This window comes from Lampris incognitus, chromosome 4, assembly GCF_029633865.1.
Source record: "Lampris incognitus isolate fLamInc1 chromosome 4, fLamInc1.hap2, whole genome shotgun sequence".
NCBI lineage: Eukaryota > Metazoa > Chordata > Actinopteri > Lampriformes > Lampridae > Lampris > Lampris incognitus.
This window is the reverse complement of record NC_079214.1, coordinates 44,485,919-44,492,827: the sequence shown is the minus strand read 5'-3', so window position 1 is coordinate 44,492,827 and position 6,909 is coordinate 44,485,919. Positions and strand designations below refer to the sequence as shown.

Sequence of the window (6,909 nt, the reverse complement as noted above, 5' to 3'; positions counted from 1 at the left end):
ATCGTCCTTTAGCAGTAATTCTTTTTGAATGCTGCACCGGAAAAACGAACGTGATCTATAGTCTGTTGAATGACAGCTTGTCAAAAATTCTTCCACAATGTTTATTCCCAAAGATCTATTAACACATTCTTCTACAGTGGTTCTCATGCGAAACTTGGCAAAATCATTGGCCTTACATTGGCAGTGATCTTTCTTTGTATAGATCAAGGAAATCTGACAGGTAGTGAGAGTCTTGTACTTCTCCAACTGAGTTTGAGGATTCTTGTCTAACAAATATGTTCTGCGCATTTGAAGGAATTCCCTTGAGGCAATGTATCATATGTGAAGTTTCAGGTCAATCTCCAATTTGGTATTCATTTTTAGTTGTTTATAGCACTGTTTAAGGGATTCATCCACTTTTTGCAGAAGTTCATTTGTGAACATGTCAATGTAATCATTGTTTATCTTTACTGTATCAGACACAAAATTTGTGCAAATCGCAAACGAAGTCTGCAAAACTCTGCAAATCTCCTGTCATGCTTCGTCTGATGATTTTGTTTTGGATTTTCTTCAATAAAGACTTTTTATTGATATGTTGACTGCTGGCTTTGAACGGATTCGAGCCAAATTCATCTAAGGCTTTAATATCTTGGAACTCGTCACTCACATTTCAATTCCTGACATTTTTTTTCAGCTGCTGGAGAATCTCAGCAGATATATCTCATTCTTTCAGACCAGATATATTTGCATGTGCTCCAGTACGCATTTTTTCAAACTCATCTGTCAACTTATTCTCCAGCGCTCAGCACCTTTGCAGTTGCCAAGGAGCTTCATCACGTTCCTCTGTCACATTTCTGTATCGACTCTGAATGTCCTGAGCTGTTTTTGAAAATATTTTGAACTCAAGAGCACAATCTAACTTGCTCTTCATGGAATGTATTATTTTATTTTCAAGACTATGATAGAATTGAAAAATTCAGCCTTGTATTTCTCTATGAGTTGTACATGTTTGTCTTTCCTTTTGTAGTAGGCCACAATTTTCTCCCTTATTTCTTTTTTTGGTTAGCTATATTTTCTGATAGTTCTGATTTTTTTGCTCAACCAGTCTTTCCCACTCTTGGATGCCAGATTAATTGTCAGCATTGGCAATATCTAGCTCAGCGTCTGTTTGCCAAGGAAAGATTTCTTTTCTTCAGACCCGTTCTCTTTGGCTGAACTCTTTGCAAAGGCTGTCATAGGCACGAGGCACGAGACTATTATTGAAACTAAAAATGAAGTTCTCATATTTAACTGCTTTCCAGAGACTCATCTACTTTAGAAAGTTAGGAATCTGAGACCACAATATTTTTTTTTCACTTTTCAGGTTCTCGAAAAGATTTTTCTTGAATTCTGCTACAGCTTCACTGTAACCTGTGTTCACTGGTACATTCCATAGCCCTGGAATGTACCAGTTTTTTTTTCAATGACATAATCCAGCACATCTATGAATGCTTAAATAGAAAGCTGTCTCTCCATTTCAGCTGCAAGCTGAGCCATTCCATTGAGTTGATCCAAGACATGCTTTCTTTCTACCATGTTGGTAGAATAAGCAGAAACTCCAGCAACATTTTGGTGCACAAAATAACAAATCGTTTTTTTTTCCAACTTCCTTCATTCTCAGGAATGCATGAGCTGCTATTTGGAGAACATCTTTCACTTCTGTTGAGTTCTCCATAGAGATGTTGATGATAGTGAAACTTAGACCAATTTTAACCCCTTTTTCACTGGCGGGCAACGCCAAGCACATTTAAACAAGACAAAAGCCTAATGCTACCAGTTACTAAAGCGTTACAATCCAATCCAATGGCGCAACAGGATCCTGAATTCTCAGTGGTGGAATGGTGAGCTGGCTGAACTTCCTGTGTACTAGTAGGCTAGTGCCAATAATGACAATATTAGTGATAAATGATAATAGAAATAATTACCCAAGATAATAATCAATTTAGTAAGCGCGGTGCCTCCACTGTGAAAATACTACACTTACCTAAGGCTAGTGAATGGTGTATCTTCCCAGAATTAAACAAACATGTGGTGAATGCAGATCTTATAACCCTGCTGTGTACTGAATTACTGTACAAGCTTATTACCAGCACCCTAAAAGTAACCTAGGCTTTGCATAAGTGGAAATGAGTTGCCAGTACACCCGAAATATAATTAATAATAATAGGATTTATATGATAATAATGAGAGAGAGAGGAGAGAGAGAGAGAGAGAGAGAGAGTACCACACGAGTGTAGTATTGTTGATTACATAAACATTAATTGAAATTACACAGGGTGTGACAACCGGTCACAATAAACAGGAAGAAAAGTAGCAAAAGAACACAAAAATACCCAGCGCTTTCCGTTGGTGCACATAAAACATCTCTCTGAGCGGAGGGCAAGGCAGCAACCACTACGATGCCCAGGCGACGAGATAAAAGTGTGTGTGTGTGTGTGTGTCAGTATAAATGCAATTTTCGGGTTACTCACAACCCATCGCTCCCTCGACCGGGAGGCTGTGTGCAGTCCAGAGGATGGAAGGCGTAGTGCTAGCCTAGCAGCTGGCAGTTGTCAGCTCCCCGTTAGCGGCCTGCACCGACAAGATGGCCACAGCTTGCAATGATCAGAAAACCCTGGCGAAAATGGTAGTCATCCGGTGGGCCCAGCGCCGGCGAGCAGATGAAGCGAGTCCTCTTTGGACAGCAGACAGGTCCCAGGAATGGAGCAGAGCGGCTCCCCTAGTTAGCTCACCGTCAAGCGCAGCCCGATGACTTCTGGCTAGCCTCCACAACTCAAATCGGCTAACACACTAGCACTGGATGCTAAATCCATTTAGCTAGCTAGCGGCGACACTGGCTATGGGGCATAGACAAAATAATCGGCATACTAAAACAACCCCACCAGCAAGCATACGACCGCGGGCCAATCGCAACACTCCTGAACTCAAATGCGGGCCTAGTACACGGGCTGTGTACAAAGTCCCCGCGAAACTGGTACTTGAGACGGAGCAGCAGAAAAATGGACGTCTCTCCAGGTAGTACTGGCTTGGACTCCCCAACTCCTCCCTCTCCGTGAGGAGATTGAACGTTGACAACCTCGCGATTTCGCGGGCATAATAACTTTACACCATATCATTGGCTAATAACAAAATTAAGATAAAAATACACAGAGCAAATACATTCCATTGGTTTACATGTTTAGAACCTCATAAGAACATAGGAAATGCTTAAGACACAAAGCATGCTGGTAAATGAAGTACCACAAAGTCTGTACAGTAGATTTTAGAGGTCCTTACACTATAATCAGGGTTGCCAACTGGTTGTCATGTTCATAAGTGTTACCTAATTGTGCCAAATCTGAAGACTTATGTTCCTCTGTGTCAATGAGAAGTATAAAGTCACAATTCAAAGTACTATGCATACATATCGTTTCCAGTTCTGAGTAAGAGCATGAAAGCTCCTCTGCTGCATTGGCCACTGCTGATGGGAAACTGAACCCTGAACATGCTGTTGAGCAGCGTTGACTTTCCTGTACTTTGGGTACCCAGCACAGTAAGTACTAACAGTCTACTCTTCTCTCCAACCTTCATGTGAAGCTCTTGTAGCACATCTGTTACCCACTTCTCTGGGATGTTAGAGGCATCTCCATCCAGAAGTTCTAAAGGATATCTATCCAACAGCATGTCAGCAGCCAACCCATAGAGATTAGTTTTTTCATCTGTAGTTTCTTTTGAGCCTAAAATGGAAACCTCATAAATCTGATCCATCTCTCTCATGTAATGCTCTATTCCGAAAAAGCTATCCAAATGTTTTTGATCTAACTCTGAAAGTAGTTTGCTGTCTTTCTTCTTACATTGCACTTTGAATCTGTTGCGCAACTGACAGTTTGTTATGTGAATGCGCATCAAGCTTGAGTTTCAGCCACTTGAGAAAAAAATCTCTTTTCTCTTTATGAGTTGTGGATAATGACTTAATAAATGTATCCATTGCTTTAGATAAATTGAACTTGCTTTGTTTCTCTCTAATGTTGATTTTCTCTTCCTGTAGCTGAGACATATGTTCCTCCAATCCCAACTCACCAGTATTTTGCAATCTACATTCCTCTTTTTCTAACTGGGTTAACCATTTCTAAAGATCTCCTTTCAAAGGAAGATGTTGCTTCTTGTAGTCTGGTATACTGCGTACACCAATGCCTTTCATGATCTCCTCAGCGGCTGTCTTTTGGAGGTCACTTTTGCATTCATCCATAGAAAGACCTAGTTCCACAGCTTTCTCAAACAAACCTTCAATGTTAGTTGTAACTGCTTCACTTGTTAATTTCGTCTTGATGGCATCATGATGTTTCTTTGAAAACTGCAGCATTTATCCTTGGATCTTTTATTTTCACCCTGTTACTTGTCAACGCCAACCCTCCAGTTATTTTGTGGATAGACATCATGTCCGCATGGGCATCCCCTTTCTTATGATTCGCAACTAAGAAAAATGTGGACCTCAAATCTTTCAGAGAAGTTAATATCTGGTGCTCTGTTTCTTCAACTTTGTCCTGAAAGATAAAAATAGCTGTTGACATTTCAGAGAAAACAGAGTTGAGTAACTGATTTAGAAATTTCACCTCTCAAGTTGGCAAAGGCAATTGGCTATGACAATTTGTCAAGGCTTTCTGTACCACAGGGAAGGTACCAACAAACCTCCACCAATCCATTGGCAATTTCTTTTCCAACTGTTCCTCCTTCCATTTCTCTGTGGATGAAAACATTGTGATTCTGCTGGCTGCTGCTGAGAACACAATTTAAAGGTCATGACTTGGATAAACCACAGTTCTTTAGCTTAACAAGGGGAAAGAACGTGGACAATGTTGTCTTCCACAAATCCTTTTGACTTAAACATGTCATGTGGTTACCACTCTTTGAGGATATCCCTGAGAACCCAGATCATAAGAGTACCCTGATTTTTACTGCCAAAAGGTAATATGTGTGGAACCAAAAACAGACATATGGACATCTTAAGGGCTATTTCTTGTTACAGAAAGCTGTCAGCATATACATATGAAGAGTGCTGCTATGACATCAAGAGGATTAAAAGCGTTCTGTTTAAAGTCCAATGAGGCATAAAGTTCCAGATCAAATATATCATCGATTCTCTCATCATTGTCTGCTAAACGTCTGGCACAGTTCCTGCATCCTGCTTTGATTTTGAAAAGTTTTTCGAGAAATCACTGGCATAGCTTCCACCGATTCAACACCTCTGCCAGATAAGCTGTTTTCACTGATCTCCAACAAAGATTGAAGAATAAGTTTGTTAGGATAGAATTTTAGCAATCCAAGTTTGGAGAGAAAATTCAGAAGACCTGTGCAAGGAAATAATGAAGAAAAAAAATGTGATGGACAACAGGATTAATATAGTGGTTATGATGTGTAATACTACTACTACTACTACTACCACTGCTACTTTCGGCTGCTCCCGTTAGGGCTCGCCACAGCAGATCATCCGTGTCCATTTCTTCCTGTCTTCTGCATCTTCCTCTGTCACACCAGCCACCTGCATGTCTTCCCTCACCACTTCCATAAACCTCCTCTTTGGCCTTCCTCTTTTCCTCTTTCCTGGCAGCTCCATATTCGGCATCCTTCTCCCAATATACCCAGCATCTCTCCTCCACACATGTCCAAGCCATCTCAATCTTGCCTCTCTTGTTTTGTCATTTCCCACACCCGCGACCCGCCCGCATGTTCCTTTGTTTTACCCGCACCCAAACCTGCAAATAAAAACAAGACAAAATATCACCCGCTAACGACATTTTTGCGGGTCACCCGCCGGGTACCCGACCCAATGCAGGACACTAGTCTGGAGACTGGTTATTTTTTTCATTTCTGTTTACTAACTCTTGGTGCATGACCTTGTGAAACATTCATATGTGTGTGTCCCTCGATTACAACAGTCCCCAAATAAATTATTTCACCATTCTTATAGGTGAATTTAGCAATGTGTGTAGACAACATCACAGATGTAGCTACAATTCCAAATGTTGCCTTTGTGTTTCTAACTGGTATTGGATGGTTTGGAGACAAAGCAAGAGAGACAAGATTGAGATGGCTTGGACATTTGTGGAGGAGATATGCTGGGTATATTGGGAGAAGGATGCTGAATATAGAGCAGTCAGGGAAGAGGATAATAGGAAGGCCAAAGAGGAGGTTTATGGATGTGGTGAGAGAGGACAGGCAGGTGGCTGGTGTGACAAGATGCAGAGGACAGGAAGAGATGGAAATGGATGATCCACTGTGGTGACCCCTAAACTGGAGCAGCCAAAAGTAGCAGTAGTAGTATTATTTGGTTAGCCAAAAAGTTGAGGAAAGCTAATGAGTACAGATGTCCAATACATTTCATACACATGCACAAATTCTGCACACATGAGCTTTTTTAAGATATGGGCTATTTAATAAAGGATAATATTAAATATATTGATATTAATTATTTAAACAATATTTAGCATATGCATTCACAGTGGAGGCTCTTAACTGCCTTTGCGATGTATTTTAGTAATAAACACAAAAACAAGATCATTTCAATAACAATCGACTATCTGATCATTCTCTTTCACCTTTCTGCGCAAAACTACTTTCATATCCAACTTACAAGAAACTGGCATGTAAATGAGAAAGGCAGAACCAGTATAGTCATCAGTAAAATCAATTTTGATTATTCTTTAGAATTGGGGCTTTAAATAACATTTTATATACCAAAAAACCCAATTTGCATCCCTAATAATAATGTGATAACTTGTCATGGAGACGTTACAGCAGACCCTAGGAATTGGTGAGAAAATTTCTCCACCATCCCCACCTATATTTGCTCCTTTGTGTGCATGCAGTGTTGGTAGGGGGGTCTCTAATACATCAAAGAAGGTTGAATTAGTT

At 40.4% G+C, this 6,909-nt stretch overlaps 2 pseudogenes; both read right to left on the bottom strand.

Annotated features, from left to right (window-relative positions):
- Nucleotides 1-1,171: 1,171 nt before the first annotated feature.
- Nucleotides 1,172-3,765, bottom strand: LOC130112043 (interferon-induced very large GTPase 1-like; annotated as a pseudogene).
- Nucleotides 3,766-4,126: 361 nt separating this feature from the next.
- Nucleotides 4,127-5,792, bottom strand: LOC130112042 (up-regulator of cell proliferation-like; annotated as a pseudogene).
- Between the last annotated feature and the right edge of the window lie 1,117 nt (nucleotides 5,793-6,909).